The following is an 18,030-nucleotide window of genomic DNA, read 5'->3' on the forward strand; positions in this document are numbered from 1 at the left end:
GACTAAGCTGTCTCAAACTTCACAATGCAATCGCAAAGGAGGATCACCGAACCAATTGGGTCACCCTCACGATAGCAGGGTCCCAAGTCAAAATTTAATTGGATACAGGATCAGCTCTAACCGTAACGAATCGACGAGACGACGAGCGGCTATTCTCACACATACCCTTGAGAGAGACATCCAAAGTCTTGAGGACGTATACCGGTCAAAAAGTATACCCCAGAGGAAAAATATGGGTGCCTGTCGAATACAACGGCAAGAAAATATGGAAATTGTATCTCTACATACTGCAAGATGGTGGACCACCATTATTGTGACGTGAATGGATCAGAAAGATAAGCTTAGACTGGCACTCCATTCAGGCAATGACGGTGGCTGGTAAAAAGGATGACGACGTCACTCTTGGCCGATTGTCAACAATCTTAGCTAACGCCAAAGAGGAATTTCAACAAGAACTGGGCACTCTTAAAGGCGTAACCGCCTCGATAAAAATAGAAGAGAATGCAATTACCAAGTTTTTCAAAGCAAGACCGGTACCATATGCAATTCGCCCAGCCATCGAGGCAGAGCTGGAGAATCTGGAGAATGCAGGCGTGTTATCTAAGGTTGGCTGGAGCGAGTGGGCGACACCCCTTGTTCCTGTCATGAAGAAAACGTTAAACAATAAGTCTGAGGAGCCAAGGAAGGTTCGGATCTGTGGGAACTTCAAGGTGACGGTGAACCCAGTCCTTCACACAGTACAATATCCTCTTCCAAGGATAGAAGATATCTTCACCTCACTATCTGGAGGGAAGCGTTTTACAAAAATTGACCTAGCACAAGCATATTTGCAGATGGAGGTTGAAGAATCCTCTAGGAAGTATCTCACGATAAATACTCACAAAGGCCTTTACCAGTATGATCGACTGGTATTCGGAGTAGCATCAGCTCTGGCGATATGGCAAAAAGCGATGGAACAAGTCCTGCAAGGGATTCCGGGACTCAGTGTTACTTGGACGATATTCTAGTGACAGGTGAAGATGACAGTGAACACCTTGACAGCCTAGAACAGGTGCTCACTAGACTACGTGAACATGGGCTATGAGTCAATCGCCCCAAGTGCGAGTTTTTAAAAAACAGATATCGTATTGTGGCCACGTGATTGAGGAAGAGGGGTTACATAAGTCCCCTGACAAAATTGAAGCAGTAGTTAAGGCCCCAGCACCTGAAAATGTGTCGCAACTGAGGTAATTCCTCAGATTGGTGAATTACTACCATAAGTTATTACCGAATTTGTCCACAATTCTGCACCCACTGAATGCCTTACTATGAACGGGAGTAGCATGGAAATGGAGCAATGAATGTAAGCGGGCCTTTCAGAAGAGTAAGGACTTAATCACTTCAACAGAAGTATTGGCTCATTACAACCCATCACTACCGATAAGACTGGCGTGTGATGCGTCTCCCTTCGGCATTGGGGCGGTACTGTCACATAAATGCCTTGATGGGTTAGAGAGGCCGATAGCTTTTGCGTCACGCTCGTTAACTTCAGCCGAGCGTAACTACGCCCAGATTGCCCAGCCTGGTGTGGGGGGTGAAGAAGTTCAATCACTACCTGCATGGTCAAAAATTTACTCTACTAACTGATCATCAACCTCTTGTCTCCATTTTCAACCGTCAGAAGGGCGTACCGATAATGAGAGCACAACGGCTACAGAGGTGATCCCTTTTCCTAGGGGCACACCAATATGACATCGAGTACAGAGGAACTAAACAGCATGGGAATGCTGATGGATTGTTGCGCCTACCGTTGCCGACGGTGGAAGAAGAACTTGCAGTGGATCCAGTGAAGATATTCCACTCGACCATAGTCGAATGGCTCCTTGTGATGAATGCAAACATAGAAAAGGAAACATGGAATGATCCGACACTATCCTGGGTCTATGATTTAACGGTGAAGGGATGGCCAGCACATGGCGAACCACTGCGGCCAGCATTCTCACCGAGAAGAGAACAGCTGTCAGTGTGCAGAGGAACCTTGATGTGTGGATCCAGAGTAGTAATTCCACCCAGATTGAAACATAGAGTGCTCAATGAGCTTCATGAGGGTCATCTGGGAGGGGTAAAAATGAAGAACTTAGCCAGAGCATTTGTGTGGTGGCCGGGAATCGATAGAGAAATCGTAGAGATGACCAAGAGCTGTGCAGGATGCCAGAAGGTCCAAAACGCCCCACCACAAGCCCCTCTAAATCCATGGGAGTGGCCCTCATCTCCATGGCAAAGGGTGCACATTGATTTTGCTGGTCCCTTCATGGACTCGATGTTTTTAATAGTGGTGGATGCACATTCAAAGTGGCCAGAGGTAATAAAAATGTCCTCCACCACCACGGAAAAAACTATCACAGTCTTACGAACCATATTCGCCAGGAATGGGCTGCCTGAACAGATTTGCTCTGACAATGGACCACAGTTTGTGTCTGAAGAGTTCCGGAGGTTCTTAAAGAAAAATGGTGTTAAGAATTACACATCTGCGCCATATCATCCAGCCACTAATGGATTGGCCGAGAGGTTTGTTCAAACATTCAAGAAGGCTATCAAGGCAATGTGTAATGAAGATATACCCCTACAACACAAGGTGGACAACTTCTTGTTTGCCTACCGGAATGCGACACATGCGGTTAACAACCAAACTCCTGCCATGATGTCCTTCAATCGAAGACTACCATGTCACTTGGATTTGGTTAAGCCGAACATCAGAAGAGATGTGGAGAACAGGCAGTTTCAGAATATGAATGAAAGGCCGACCAGGAGTTTTAAGATAGGTCAACCAGTTTTGGCCAGGTACTACCGCACAGAGAAATGGCAGCCAGGAACGATCTGTACACGGCAAGGACCTCTCATGTGTACCGTGGACGTTGGAGAAAGCATTGTAAGACGCCATGCTGATCAGCTTCTAGAGTCATTGGAAAACGTCAACTCCACACCACGATCTGATACACCTGGCGATGAAACCGAAGTGCCACATTGCATCTACCACAGAATCGGTGATATTGGAAGCAGACGAACCAAACAACGACATTGATCTCGACTCAACCTTACCAGAAGAACCTGATACCCCAAAGAGGCGTTATCCAGACAGAATCAGGAAGCCTCCTCAAAGACTGAACTTATAATTGCTTAACCTCAACCAATGTATCTAGCAACCGTAATTTTAATTGTAATTAGTTATCATTTAGTACTTAATTGAATGTTATGTACTGTTTATCTAAAAGGGGAGGAATTGTTGTGTATGTACCTTTAAGGGAATAACTGGTCTCAGACTGCAGTACCGGCAGTGACCACCCCTGTATAAAAGGCACTAGCAGGCTTCTGTAGTTTCAGATCCAGGTTGTCTCCATTCAGTAAAGACTTATTAGAATCAACTCCTGCCGACTGTGTCTCAATTATACACGGACATAATTGCGATGTTTGATTTAAAATCTTGATTTCTCTGACTGCCACTTTTGCTTTTCTCCATCCTGTCTTTTGCTTCCTTCCTTGTTTCCCTTTCCTCTGTCTCCCTGCACATGTTCTGAACCCTCTGCCATTTTAGTTTAAACCATCCCCCACAGCACTGGCAAGCACTACCCCTAGGACATTGGTCACGGTCCTGCTCAGGTGCAAACCATCCAGTTTGTACTGATCCCACCTCCCCCAGAACCAGTTCCAATGTCACAGAAATTTGAATCCCTCCCCCTAGCACCATTCCTCTAGCCACGTATTCACCTGAAATATCCTTATATTTCTACTCTATCACGTGGCACTGGTAGCAATCCTGAGATTACTACCTTTGAGGTCCTATTTTTAATTTACCTCCTAACTCCCTATATTCAGCTTTTAGGACCTCATCCCCGTTTATACTTATATCTTTGCTACCTATATGCCCCACGACAACAAGCTGTTCACCCTCCCCTTCCAAAATGCTCTGCAGCCACTCTGAGACATCCTTGACCCTTGCACCAGGGAGCCAACATACCATCCTGGAGTCTTGCTTGTGGCCGCAGAAAAGACTACCTATTCCCCTTACAATAGAATCACCTATTACTATAGCTTTTCCACTATTTTTCTGCCCGTCCTGTGCAGCAGGACCACCCATGGTGCCAGGAAGTTGGCTGCTGCTGTCTTCCCCCGATATGCCATCTCCCTCAACACCATCCAAAGTGTTATATCTGTTTGAGAGGGGGATGGCCACAGGGTACCCCTGCACTACCTGCCTGCGCCTACTATTCTGCCTGGCGATCACACATTCCCTTCCTGCCTGTGCAGCCTTTACCTGCGGTGTGACCAACTCATTAAACCTGCTATCCACGACGTCGTCAGCATCTCGAATGCTCCAGCATGTATTCATTCGCAGCTCCAGCGCCGCAATGCAGTCTGCCAGTAGCTGCAGATGGATACACTTCCCGCACACATGGTTGTCAGGGACATAGGAAGTGTCCCTGATTTCCCACATCGTGCAAGAGGAGCATAACATGGCACCGAGCTGTACTGCCATTAATTACCATTTAAATAATTCAAACTAAATTAAATCAAGTCAATCCCACCAATTACACTACAATTAAATAATATACTCAAGTGCCCTTGTTTACCAGCAGTCCCCGATACACAACAGAGAACCTAGAAACTATAAAACACAAAATTTAAGTTTGGAAACAAGCGAGAAAGAGAGAAATGCTTACCAAGCAATCATTTACCTGCTTTCTGGTGTCGTCACACTTCGAATACTTTTCACTTCCCTCTCTCCCCTCGCTGAATCTGTGCCTCTTGCAGGTCCGCCACTCCGCTCTGGTCCCAGACCTCCTCTCAGCACACTTTATATCATCCTCTCGCTGACTCTGTGCCTCTCAGAGTTCCACTGCTCAGCTCCGGTCCCAGGCCTCCTCTCCGCACTCTTTATATCATCCTCTCACTGACTCTGTGCCTCTCGCAGGTCCACTGCTCAGCTCCGGTCCCAGGCCTCCTCTCCACGCTTCTTTCATCCTCCTGTCGCTGACTCTGTGCCTCTCGCAGGTCCGCCGCTCAGCTCCGGTCCCAGGCCTCCTCTCCGCACTCTTTATATCATCGTCTCACTTACTCTGTGCCTCTCGCAGGTCCACTGCTCAGCTGCGGTCCCAGGCCTCCTCTCCATGCTCCTTTTATCCTCCTATCGCTAACTCTGTGCCTCTCGCAGGCCCTCCGCTCAGCTCCAGTCCCAGGCCTCCACTCCGCCCGCTTGATTATCTTTGTTGCTGACTCTGTGCCTCTCACAGGTCCTTCGCTCAGCTCCGGCCCCAGGCCTCCTCGCCGCACTCTTGATATCCCTTCTTGCTGACTCTGTGCCTGTCGCAGGTCCACCGCTCAGCTCCGGTCCCAAGCCTCCTCTCCACGCCCTTTATATCCTCCTCCCGCTGACTCTATGCATCTCGCTGGTCCGCCGCTCAGCTCCGGTCCCAGGCCTCCTCTCCGCACTCTTTTTATCCTCATGTCACTGAATCTCTCTCCCCTCGCAGGTCCGCTGCTCAACTCCAGTCCCAGGCCTCCTCTCCGCGCTGTTTATGTCATCCTCTCGCTTACTCTGTGCCTCTCGTAGGTACACTGCTCTGTTCCTGTCACAGGCCTCCTCTCCACGCTGTTTTTATCCTCCTCTCGCTGAATCTCTCTCCTCTCACAGGTCCACCGCTCAGCTCCAGTCCCAGGCCTCCTCTCCGCGCTCTTTATTTCCACTTCTCGCAGACTCTGCCACTCGCAGGTCCACCACTCAGATCTGGTCCCAGGCCTCATCTCCATGCTCTTTATATCCTCCTCTCGCTGACTCTGTACCTCTCGCAGGTCCACCGCCAGTGTTAGATCCGTGATTCTGGGAGTATGATGTTCTTCAATAACCACACGGATGCTGTAACTTAACAATCAACAGGTGTTTACTGGAGTAGGGTAGTCTCAAGACTGGGGGTACAGAGGCATGCTCAAGGCCAATATACAGGTGTGGTCACTGCCGGTACTACATTATACAGGAGCTGTAAAAGTAGTTCTCTCTTAAAGGTACATACCCTACAATTCCTCCCCTTTTAGATTAGCAGTCTCCATAACATTCAAATGACAATTAACACTTTAACATGTTCATTAAACAACAATAGTCCATTTATAGATTCAGTCTTTGGGGCGGCTTCCTGATCCTTTCGGGATAGCGCCTTTCCTGAGGTTCTTGTTCTTGGTGCGGAGGCGATTCTGGCCCCTTTTCATCGGGTAGTTCATCGGGTTCCACTGCTACTGGTTCTGAAGTAGATGTCGGGTTCATCCCCAGGTACTCGAGACATGGGGTTGACTTGTTCCTGTGACGCTAAGATCTGGTCGACGTGTTTCTCACAATGTTCTCCCCGACATCCACTGTGTACATTAATGGCCCCTGCCTTGTACATATCGTTCCTGGTTGCCATTTCTCTGTTCGATGGTCACGGGCCAAGACTGGTTGTCCTACATTGAAGCTCCTTGTCGGCTTCTCAGTGATGTGCTGGAATTGTTTATCCTCAACATTTCTTAGCACATTTGGGCTGAGCAAATCCAGACGAGATCTCAACCTTCAGTTAATGAACATCATGGTCGGGGTCTGTTTGGTGACTGCATGTGTCGCATTTCTGTAGGCTAATAGGAAATTTTCCAATTATGCTGTTGTGGAATTTCATCATCGCACATGGCATTTATCGCCTTTCTAAAGGTTTGTACGAACCTCTCAGCCAATCCATTTGTGGCTGGATGATACGGGGCGCATGTGTAATGCCTTACCCCATTCCTTCTCGTAAATTTTCAAAACTCTTTGGACACAAACAGTGGTCCATTATCAGAGCAGATCTGCTCTGGCAAACCGTTCCTGGCAAATATGGTCCTTAGGACTGCAATCGTTTTCTCTGTAGTTGTTGAGGACAATTTTATCACCTCAGGCCATTTCGAGTGAGCATCCACTGCTATTAAGAACATTGAGTCCTTAAATGGACCAGCAAAATCAATATGCACCCGTTGCCATGGAGAGGAGGGCCACTCCCATATGTGTAGAGGGGCATGTGGTGGTGCATTTTGGAACTTCTGGCATCCTGAGCAGCTCTTGGTTAGGTCCTCGATTTGTTGATCGATCCTCGGACACCACACATAAGCCCTAGCAAGGCTTTTCATTTTCACCCATCCCAGATTACCTTCATGAAGCTCATTTAGCACTCTCTCCCTTAATTTGGGTGGAATCACCACTCGGGATCCACACATCACTGTCACCTGGCATACTGACAGCTGTTCTCTTCTGCATGAGAATGCTGGCAACAGTGAGTCACCATGTGTTGGCCATCCCCTCACCGTCAGATCATACACCCGAGATAGTGTCGGATCATTGCGGGTCTCCTTCTCTAAAACCGCGTTCGTTACTGGCAATCGTTCAATTATTGACAAATAAAATATCTCGATAGGGTCCACTGCTGCTGCTTCCTCCACAGTAGGCAGTGGCAGGCGTGATAGCCCATCAGCATTTCCATGCTGTTTCGTGCCTTTATATTCTATTTCATATTGATTCGCCCCTAGAAACAGGGACCATCTTTGTAACCGTTGTGCAGTCATCATTGGAACGCCCTTCTTAGGATTGAAGATGGAAACAAGTGGTAGGTGGTCAGTCAGCAAGGTAATCTTCTCCCCATGCAGATAGTGGTTGAATTTTTTTACTGCCCATACTAGGCTGAGGGCCTCCCTGTCAATCTGGGCGTAGTTGCGCTCGGCTGAGGTTAGTGACCCAGACGCAAAGGCTACTGGCCTCTCCAACCCATCTGGGAATTTGTGCGACAGCACCGCTCCAATACCATAGGGTGATGCATCACATGCCAAACGAATTGGTAGTGCTGGGCTGAAATGGTCCAACACCTCTTTTAATGTGATCAATTCTTTACACTTCTGGAAAGCTCATCTACGTTCGTCATTCCACTTCCATGGTACCCCTGTATGCAGTAGGGTGTTCAGTGGGCGTATTACCTTGGGCAAATTTGGTAAGAACTTATGGTAGTAGTTTACCAGCCCGAGGAACGACCTCAGTTGTGACACATTTTCCGGTGCTGGAGCCTTGACTACGGCCTCAATCTTTTCAGGGGACTTATGTAACCCTTCTTCTTCGATGAAGTGGCAAGAATACGAGATCTGCTTCTGGAAAAACTCGCACTTGTGGCGATTAGCTCGTAGCCCATATTCCTTTAATCTGGTGAGCACCTTCTCCAATTTGGCGAGGTGATCACTGTCATTTTCGCCCGTAACCAGGATGTCGTCCAAATAACACTGCGTCCCTGGAATCCCTTGCAGGACTTGATCCATCGCCCTTTGCCAAATAGCCGGAGCCGATGCTACCCCGAACAACAGCCGGTTGTATTGATAGAGACCTTTAAGAGTGTTGATCGTGAGGTATTGTTTCGAGGATTCTTCTACCTCCATTTGCAAGTACGCCTGGGCTAGATCAATTTTGGTGAAGCGTTTACCTCCAGATAGCGAGGCGAAAATATCCTCAATTCGTGGAAGCGGATATTGTACCGTGTGAAGGATTGGTATCACTGTCACCTTAAAATCCCCACAGATGCGGAACTTCTTTGGTTCCCCAGGCGTATTACTCAACGACCTCTTCATTACAGGAACGATGGGTGTAGCCCACTCGCTCCAGTCTAATTTGGACAGTACTCCTGAACGTTCCAACCCTTCCAGCTCTGCTTCGACGGCTGTTCTGATCGCATAAGGCACCGGTCTGGCTTTAAGAAACTTTGGCCTTGCATTTTCCTCTATTTTAATCGTTGCTGTTATGCCTTTTAGTGTTCTGAGTCCCTCTTGGAACACTTCTTTTGCGTCAGTTAGCATTTTTGACAGTCGTCCAGGTGTGACGTCGTCATCCTTTTTGGCCTCAACCTTCAGTGCCTGTATGGAATGCCAATCTAATTGTATCTTCCGGATCCATTCACATCCTAGCAGTGCTGGTCCTCCATCTGGCAATACATATAGGTCCATTTTAGGTATTTCCTGGCCTTTGTATCTCACTTTCACCCTTATTTTTCCTTGGGGGTAAACGTTTTGCCCCATGTACGTCTTCAAGGCAATCTCTGTAGCTTATAAGGGTATATGTGAAAACAGCCGCTTGGAGTCCCTTTGGTTTATGACTGTTAGGGCTGATCCTGTGTCCAATTCCATTTTCACTTGGGCTCCATCTATCTTGAGTGTAACCCAGATAGTCTGGTGATCCTCCATTTTGGTTACCTTATGTAGTTTCAGACAACCCAGCTCCTTGATTCCGGAGTCTGTGTCACTTTTCTGTTCGTCTGAACTACTGACCATCGCCTTGTGTACCTTTTTGTACTTCTCCTGTGGAGATTTCTTGCTGTTGGTTTTCTTCCCAGACCTGCAGACTCTTGCTATGTGTCCTGCTTTTCCACAGTGTCTGCACACTTGGTCCTTGACCCAACAATCCTTCTGGTCGTGTGTTGTTCTGCCGCAGCGATAACACTTCGCTGTTCCATAGGACATTTCATTGGTGCCATATTCTTGCGGTCTCCGTTGTATCTCTGCAGCGCCCCTTGCGGCTGCTTCGTGTGATACTGCCACACTGAAAGCCTTGTCCATCGTAAGATCCTTTTCTGATAGAAGCCGTTTCTGGGTCCCTTCACTTTGTAGCCCACACACAAACTTGTCCCTTAACGTATCTGCTAGTCCCACTCCAAACTGGCAGTGTTACGATAGCTTGCACAGTTCCGTTAAGTACTCAGCATTGCTTTCTTCTTTGTGTTGGTTCCTTTTATGGAACTTAAATCGTTCTGCTATCAGCAGCGGTGTGGGGTTTAAGTGGTCCTGTAGGATTTCTACTATGCTTTCGAAATTCTTATTCACAGGCTTCTCTGGGGTTATTAGGTTTCGCAGTAACCCATAAGCATTTGCAGCCATGGAATTTAACAAAACCAGTGCTTTCCTACCATCTGGCACTTCATCGCCCTGCAGTACACTTCAATACGTTCCACATATGTCGCCCAATCTTCGACTTCATTGTCGAAAGTAGAGATACTGCCACTCTTCGGCATCCCTGGGTGTGATTTAACTGTCAAAAATGGCGTCTCCCGCGTTCTCCCTTCTTCTCCACTGGCACAAAATGGCGTGTCCCGTGCTTTACTTTCTTCCTGCATTCGCCCTTCTTCTCCACTGCAGCTTCTAAAAATGGCGTCTCCCGTGCTCTTCCTTCTTCTCAGTGGCTCAATGTCATCTCCCACACTCTCCCTTCTTCTCCCCGCGGACACTGTTCAGCCCTTGAGCCCTGGCTGTGCTCTGAGTGTATTTCTTTTTTTCTGTGCGCCTTTCCCGTTTCCGCCGCTCAGTCGTGAACCCGGTAGCTGCCTTACCCTCTCTCTCTCCATTTTGTTTTTTTCCTCGATGCCAACAGTTTTCAACCCCCGGCTGCACCCTGTGCGCTTCATCCTCTATCTTACCCCATCGACGCTGCTCGGCTTTTTCTCTGCCGTCGGTCAGCTCCAGCCGCCGCTGTCCGGGAAGGGTCTGCACTGTACCTTTCGTCAGTCTGTTGCTGATCATCGTGGCTGGGGAACCAAGCCCGGCTCTCCACAGCCTCCCCTGCGATGTTCAATCTCTGCCGGACGACTGGGTGGTTGCTCATGGTCGACGCCCGTGTTTCTGGCCTCGACTTCCTTCTATCGCCCTCCCGGAGTGAATCCTTGAAGGGAAATGCAGAGTTGCAGGTAGATTCGAATCGACACTCGTCGCCACTGTTAGATCCGTGATTCTGAGAGCATGATGTTTTTCAATAACCACACGGATGCTGTAACTTAACAATCAACAGGTATTTACTGGAGTAGGGTAGTCTGAAAACTGGGGGTTCCGAGGCATGCTCAAGGCTTATATACAGATGTGGTCACTGCCAGTACTACAGTATACAGGACCTGTAAAAGTAATTCTCTCTTAAAGGTACATACACTACATTTAGCTCCTGGTTTTTCCTCAGGATATTTTTGCTCCTTTTCTGGCCAGAAATAATTTTGACCGGATATTTTTTTCAGCTACATATCCCTCTGCATTTGCCCTAAAAGTGTGAAATGAGTGAGAATGTGCTTTCCCCAGCCGCCCTGTGAAAGGCCCGCCCAGCCGCACACCTCCTCCCCATCCTGCAGCCTCCCACTTTCTGCCCATTGCCCGGCAATGCTGCCTCTATTTATAGCACCCGCCTCCCCCCAGGACGGGGCCATTAGAAGGCCGACACATGAGTGGCGCTGCAGCCAATCAGAGCGCTGTTGCTGAGAGTTGAGCAAGTCATGAGCGTGAGGAGCCAGCCTGCCTCGCACGCTCAGGGAGGCCGAGCGCGCCTCCTTTGAAACAAGGCCCAAAGACAAAGGGCAGGAGGCGGGCACTATAAATAGAGGTGGCATCGCCAGGCACCGGCTAGAAAGTGGGAGGCTGCAGGAGGGGGAAGGAGGTGTGCGGCTGGGCGGGCCTTTCACAGGGCGGGCGTGGAAAGCACATTCTCACTCATTTCACATTTTTATCGCAAATGCTGAGGGATTGCAGCTCATCAAAAAAATCCGATCACATATTATTTTTGACCAGAAGAGGAAGAAAAATATCCTGAGGAAAAGCTAGGAGTTGGCAGGGTTACTTTTAGTGAGAGAGAGACTCAGGTCGTGTAAATCTGAGGGAAAGTCAGAAGAAAAGACCGCTTCAGATATTAGTACCACATAAACTAATCACTGCTGCTGACAGGAATGTCTCTCTCACATTGGACTTCATTTTAGCCCCGTGAGCTGAGAGAAAAAGGGAAGAAATAATCGACCCGCGGAAAAACCATTGAAAAGACTGAGGGAGCGAGAAGGGCACAAACATTGGAGGGAAAAGTTCAGTAAATAAGTGGCCAACCTCAGGAAGGGATGGGCAAAACTCAGAGTGACAGGGAAGAGACTGAAGAGGTCAAGGCCGTGTCTGAGAAGAGGAAATCAAGATTCAAGTTTCAAGTTCAAGATTATTTAATTGCCATATGTGTCTGGTACAATGGAATGCTTACTCCCCACTCACTCCCACAATATAAGTATAAATATTAAAAAGCAAAAGTAAAAACAATTATAAATATAAAAACAATAAGCAAATAAGCAAATAATTATAGCAATGAACGTCCAAGTTGCAGAATATGATGAATAATGAAAAAAGCCTCTATTACCAGCATTACAGCACAGCTGGGGCTCTTAAAGGCACATACATTACAATTCCTCCCCTTTTAGCTAACCAGTACATCATATTTTAAGTATTTATTAATTATATGTTATAAGAAAAATAATATACACATTGCTGTAGTTAATTAATTATAAGTCAGTCTCTCAGGAGGCTTCCTGACTCGGTCCGGATAACGCCTCGGGGGTGTAGTAGTTTCTGGTGGTGTAGTAGGTTCTTTTGGCAAGGCTGATTCGGCTTGAATGCCAGTGTCGGTTTCACCAGGTTCCAGTATCACCGGATCGGAGGTAGATATGGGTATCTCTACTTCATCATTAGATGTATAGAGTTGTGGTGTAGGTTGTCCCTTTTCGGATGACTTTATGATTTGGTCAGCATGGCGCCTCATTATGCTTTCTCCGATGTCCACAGTATACATCAGTGGTCCTAGTCGTGTGCAGATAGTTCCAGGCTGCCATTTCTCGGTACGGTAGCCCCTGGCCAAAACTTGTTGACCTATCTGGAACGTTCTAGTTGGCCTATCATTCATGCCTTGAAACTGCCGGTTCTCCAAGTCACTTCTGATGTTGGGCTTGACCAAATCCAGCAGGCATCTTAGGTTTCTATTGAAGAACATCAGCGTTTTGGACCATCTGGCATCCTAGGCAGCTCTTGGTCATTTCTTCGATGTCTCAATCGATACATGGCCACCATACAAACGCACTGGCTAGGTTCTTCATTTTCACTCCCCCCAGATGCCCCTCGTGAAGCTCCTTCAGAACTTTATCCTGGAGTTTGGGCGGAATCACCAATCTGGATCCACACATCAAGGTTCCTCGGCACACTGACAGCTGTTCTCTTCTTTGTGAGATTGCTGGTAACAGTGGTTCGCCATGTGCTGGCCATCCCTTCACTGTTAAATCGTAGAGTCGTGAGAGAGTCGGGTCATTTCTAGTTTCACTTTCAATGGCAGAATTTGTTACTGGTAGCCATTCGACTATGGTAGAGTGGAAAATCTCCACTGGGTCTACGGTAGGTGCTTCTTCTACTGTTGGCAACTGTCGGCGCGATAACCCATCAGCATTCCCATGCTGTTTTGATCCTTTGTATTCTATGTTGTATTGGTGTGCCCCTAGAAAAAGGGACCACCTCTGTAGCCTTTGCGCTGTCATAATGGGAACACCCTTTTTATGGTTGAATATGGAGATGAGGGGTTGATGGTCAGTCAACAAGGTAAATTTTTGTCCGTGTAGGTAATGGTTGAATTTCTTCACTCCCCATACCAGGCTGAGTGCTTCCCTGTCGATCTGGGCATAGTTACGCTCAGCTGAGTTTAATGAGCATGACGCAAAAGCTATCGGCCGTTCTGAGCCATCAGGGAATTTATGGGATAATACTGCTCCTATGCCGTAAGGGGATGCATCGCACGCCAGTCTGATTGGCAGTGATGGGTTGTAATGAGCCAAAACTTCTTCGGATGTGATTAAGTCTTTGCAATTATGGAAGGCACGTTTACAGTCTTCGTTCCATTTCCAAATCACTCCTGTTTGTAGAAGTTCATTAAGAGGGTGTAGAAGAGTTGATAAGTTCGGTAAAAATTTATGATAGTAATTTATTAATCCCAGGAACGACCTTAATTGTGAAACATTTTCATGTGCTGGGGCTTTTATGACCGCTACAATTTTTTCAGGTGACTTATACAACCCTTCATTATTAATTATGTGGCCACAATATGATATTTGAATTTGGATAAATTCGCACTTGGGGCGATTTGATCATAGGCACCGTTCTTTCAGCCTAGTGAGCACCTGCTCCAAATTGGCAAAGCGCTCGTTGTCGTTTTCTCCTGTTACAAGGATGTCGTCTAGGTAGCATTGAGTCCCCGGAATCCCTTGCAGGACTTGCTCCATAGCTCTTTGCCAGATAGCTGGAGCTGATGCTGCTCCAAAAACCAATCGATTGTACAGGTACAGGCATTTGTGTGTGTTTATCGTGAGATACTTTTTAGAGGCCTCCTCAACCTCCATCTGTAGATATTCCTGTGCCAAGTCAATTTTGGTGAAACGTTTCCCTCCGGATAGTGAGGCGAAAATATCTTCTATCCTCGGAAGAGGACCGGGTTTACAGTCACCTTGAAGTCTCCACAGATGCGAATTTTTCTCTGTTCTTCAGATTTTTCATTATTCAAGGCTTTTTTCATGACTGGAACGATGCGTGTTGCCCACTCATTCCAATCTAATTTGGAAAATACGCCTGCCTTTTCCAAATTCTCCAGCTCTGCCTCGACTGCTGGACGAATTGCGTATGGCACCGGTCTTGCCTTAAAAAATTTGGGAATCGCTGCATCTTCCACTTTTATTGAGGCAGTGATGCTTTTCAAGGTTCCTAGTTTCTCTTGAAACACTTCTTTGGCGTTGGCCAAGATGTCTTTTAATCGTTCAGGTATGATGTCATCATTGTTTTTTTCTTACTGGTCACCGTCAGTGCCTGAATGGAGTGACAGTCTAAACGTATCTTTCTGATCCATTCACATCTCAACAACGGTGGACCACCATCTTGTAGAATGTATAAATACAACTTTTGTATTTCTTTGCTGTTGTATACAACAGGCACTCTTATTTTTCCTTTGGGGTATACTTTCTGCCCCGTATATGTTTTTAAGATAATGGTGTCTTTTAGAGGTATATGCGAAAATAGCCTCTCGTAATCCCGTCGATTTATTACGGTTAGAGCTGATCCTGTATCTAGCTCCATTTTAACTGGGGACCCTGCTATCGTGAGGGTAACCCAAATGGTTTGGTAATCATCTTTGGCAAGTACATTATGTAATTTGAGACAGCTTAATCTCTTGTTTTCGGAGTCGCTATCGCTCTTCTGGTCTTTGGAGCTTCTGTCCGTCATCATTTGTACCTTCCTGTACTTTCCTTTATTGATTTTTTTTTTCTGTCTGTGGATTTATTTTGTCCAGGTCAGCATACCCGTGCAATGTGTCCAATACTTCCGCATTGCCTGTATGCTTTGTCCTTGAACCAGCAGTCCCTTTGGTTATGGGTGGATCTGCCGCAGCGATAACATCTTTCGAAACCCTGTGTCATTTCATGGGTGCCGAAGTCCTATGTCTTTTGTTGTATCTCTGCAGCTCCTCTTGCTGCTGCTTCGTATGATACAGCCATACTGAAAGCTTTGTCCAATGTTAAATCTTTTTCAGAAAGCAGCCTTTTTTTGTTCCTTCACTTAAGAGACCACAAACGAATTTGTCTCGAAGATAATCCGATAGCCCTGCCCCGAATTGGCAGTACTTTGATAGCTTTCTTAATTCGGATAGGTAATCAGCGTTACTTTCATTCTTGTGTTGATTTCTCTTGAAGAATTTGAATCATTCCGCTATCAGCAGCGGTGTTGGGTTTAAGTGCTGCTGCAGGGTATCAACAATTTCTTTAAAATTCTTGTACTTTTGTTTGGCTGGAGTGATTAAATTTCGTAACAGCCCATATGCCTTTGCGCCCATTAGGTTCAGCAGTACTGAAGCTTTTTTTTCATCTTCTGTTCCATTTGCAGTGCAATATACCTCTACTCTTTCCACGTATGTGGTCCAATCCTCTATTTCGCTATGAAAAGCATCAATATTGCCAGACGTAGGCATTTCAGAAAAGATATGGCGCTTCCCGTGCTTTTCTTTCTTTTCTGCAGCAAAGATATGGCGCTTCCCGCGCTTTCCCGCCGCTGCTGCCGATGACAACGCTGTTTCCCGCGGTCCCCGTTCTTTTTTTAAAATTTATTTACAGTTGGAGACTCGTTCCCACCGGACTTTCTCTCCAGGTCTGAACGCTGACCTGCTTGCCGCGCCGGCCATCTCCCGAGTACTCCCTCCCAGTCCGGTAATGCTTGACTCCGATTTCGCTGCCTGTCTCAGCTGTAGAGCCAGTCGCTGCAGCCCCAGCCTGACGCCCAGGAAGGATTAGCGCAGTATCTGCCACCAGCTTGGCCAGCTGGTGAAACCACAGCTTCTCTCACTTTCTTGAGTCTTCTGGACGCCCGAGGAATCGACGTCCTTGAGGTGCTTCCTAATTGCAGGTAAGTCCATTTCCACTTTGTCGCCACTGTAGTGTCCGTGTTTTGATAAAGACACTGAAGACAGGAGTTGGTTCATAGGTATTAACTAAGCAAAGTTTGGGGGGGTGTTCTAACGGATATACATAATATGCAGGCTTATATAGCCCGCGTGGCAATTACCGGCATTACAGCACACCTGGGGCTCTTAAAGGCACATACACTACAATTGTGTCGATTGGGCTTATACTCGCTGGAGTTTAGAAGATTGAGAGGGGATCTCATCAAAACCTATAAAATTCTGTCAGGCCTGGACAGACTAGATGCAGGAAGGATGTTTCTGATAGCTGCGGAGTCCAGAACCAGGGGTAATAGTCTGAAATGAGGAGGAATTTCTTCACCCAGAGAGTGGTGAACCTTTGGAATTCTCTGCCACAAATGACAGTGGAGGCCAGTTCATTAAATATTTTCAAGAAAGTGTTTGATATATTTCTTAAGGCTAAAGGGATCAAGGGATATGGGGTGAAGGCAGGGACAGGGTAATGAATTTGGATGATCAGCCATGATCTCATTGAATGGCGGAGCAGGCTCGAAGGGCCGAATGGCCTACTCCTTCTCCTATCTTCTATGTTTCTATGTTTCTATGTTAATGGACATCTCACAATAGACATTAGAAAACTTGCAGACTGCGCAGATATGAGCCAAGGGATCTTTAACATAGATGAATGCGAGGTGATACACATTGTTAGGGCAATAGAAACACTATGAGGGTCTTGTGGATGATATTTTGTATATGGAATTTTAAAAGGCGTTTGATAAAGTACCTTTTTATAGATTTGTTCGTAAAATGGTAGTCCATGGGTCTCAAGGGATGGGGCATCATGAATACAAAATTGGCTAAGGGACAGAAACCAGAGATTAGTGGTGACTGCTTGTTTATCAGACTGGAGGGAGGTATACAGTGGTGTAGCCAGGGATCGTTATTTGGAGTACTATTCTTTTTATATATATTAATGACCTAGAGTTGATCATACAGAGCATTATTTAGTATGTTGCAGGAGTAACGAAACTCGGAAATGACGAGGATAGTAACAAACTTCATAGACTGACTTCTCAAATTAAAAAAACATAAGAAATGGGAACAGTTGTAGGCCCTTCGTCCTTTGAGCCAGACCGGCCATTGAATAAGTTCATTGCTGATCTTCTGTTTGAAAGGCATTATTGTAACGACCTCTAACTGACCCTCATTCCTGCTAATGTGGTTACCTCTTTACTCAGTTTACTGGTACATTCTGCATTAAGAGAATGAAATATCAGTGCAGCCGAAAACTGGCCTAAAGCCATATAAGATTTGGCTTGCGATTGACCCTCATGAAATGCTCCTCAGGCTGGAGTGTCTAAGAGCTTCAGGGAAGTCCCTCACCTGTTGCTGCACTTCCCGATGGTGTTTCTTTCCAAAACCAATCAATTCGCTTACAACATAAACGGAACATTGACTCAAATGGGCAGACACAAGGCAGATTACTTTTAACACAGGGAACTGTGAATTGATGCATTTTAACAGGAAGAATGAGGAGAGGCAATCTGAACTAAATATTACAATTTTCAAGAGGTTGCAGGAACAGAGAGACTGGGGGATGTATGTACACAAAACGTTAAAGGTGGCACAACAAGTTGAGAAGGCAGTTAAATAGCAAATATGCTCCGTTATTAATAGAGCAACAGTATGCAAGTCAAGGAATTCATGAAAAATTTTATAAAACACTGGTTAGGCTTCAGCTGGAG

Source organism: Somniosus microcephalus, unplaced genomic scaffold, assembly GCF_052327205.1.
Source record: "Somniosus microcephalus isolate GS21.2 unplaced genomic scaffold, FLI_Smic_1.0 unresolved_chr8, whole genome shotgun sequence".
Taxonomy (NCBI): Eukaryota; Metazoa; Chordata; class Chondrichthyes; order Squaliformes; family Somniosidae; genus Somniosus; species Somniosus microcephalus.